Consider the following 1,060-nt stretch of genomic DNA (forward strand, 5'->3'; position numbering starts at 1 on the left):
GAGACTTCAGATACAGTATTAGGGACCACTAAGGTCTATATAAAGAGACTTCAGATACAGTATTAGGGACCACTAAGACCACCATGTCATGGGACCTTTAAGAGGAATAATACTGGTATTTTGTCCTCTCTGGGACCCGGTAGTGGTAACGTAACATATAAACCGGCTAATAAACTGAACTAAGTCTTGATTCTGGTTTTTGTTAAGAACACCTGAGGAGAGTGGGCCGGACGCAAAAAACTGGTAGCGGATCACATCGTAGCTGCCCCAACGCGTTCGTGGTTAAAGGACACGACGTCTACGGAGAACATCTGGAAGACATCCAAAAAGACACTTTAGCAAATGTAGAAAGAGTATAAAAACAAAACAATGTTCTGGTTTCAGACACAAAAAAAAGGTATAAAAGATCCAGCAGGCGAGGCGTTAGTCCGTTCTGTTTCTTCTGGTCCTGGTCCTGGTCCTGGTCCTGGTCTTACCCCCCCCGGCTCAGTCGTGGAAGCGTTGGCAGGCCTTCTTCCAGCGGCACGCCGTGCACCACTGGTCCCGGTGCTCGATGCCGTAGACCTTGCGGCACTTCTTGGCCTCGCCACGAATCCTCCTGACAACGACAGACGCCGCTGACATCATCACGTCACACATGACATCATCAGATCACACACGCATGACATCATCACGTAACACACACATGACATCATCACGTCACACACACATGACATCATCAGGTCACACACATGACATCATCATGTCACACAAAAACATGGATCTGAAGATACTTATTTATCTCTACTGATGTCTCTCTACTGATGTCTCTCTACTGTTGTCCCTCTACTGTTGTCTCTACTGATGTCTCTCTAATGTTGTCTCTCTACTGATGTCTCTCTACTGAAGTCTCTCTACTGATGTCTCTCTACTGATGTCCCTCTACTGTTGTCTCTACTGATGTCTCTCTACTGTTGTCCCTCTACTGTTGTCTATCTAATGTTGTCTCTCTACTGATGTCCCTCTACTGTTGTCTCTCTACTGATGTCTCTCTACTGTTGTCCTTCTACTGATGTCTCTC

General features: G+C 46.2%; 1 protein-coding gene across 1 annotated transcript in view; it reads left to right on the forward strand.

Annotated features, from left to right (window-relative positions):
* gtf2a2 (general transcription factor IIA, 2) overlaps nucleotides 1-1,060 on the forward strand; it is a 2,486-nt gene that overhangs the window by 989 nt on the left and 437 nt on the right. The gene's annotated exons all lie outside the window — the stretch shown is intronic.

This window comes from Etheostoma cragini, chromosome 1 (assembly GCF_013103735.1).
Source record: "Etheostoma cragini isolate CJK2018 chromosome 1, CSU_Ecrag_1.0, whole genome shotgun sequence".
Classification (NCBI taxonomy): domain Eukaryota; kingdom Metazoa; phylum Chordata; class Actinopteri; order Perciformes; family Percidae; genus Etheostoma; species Etheostoma cragini.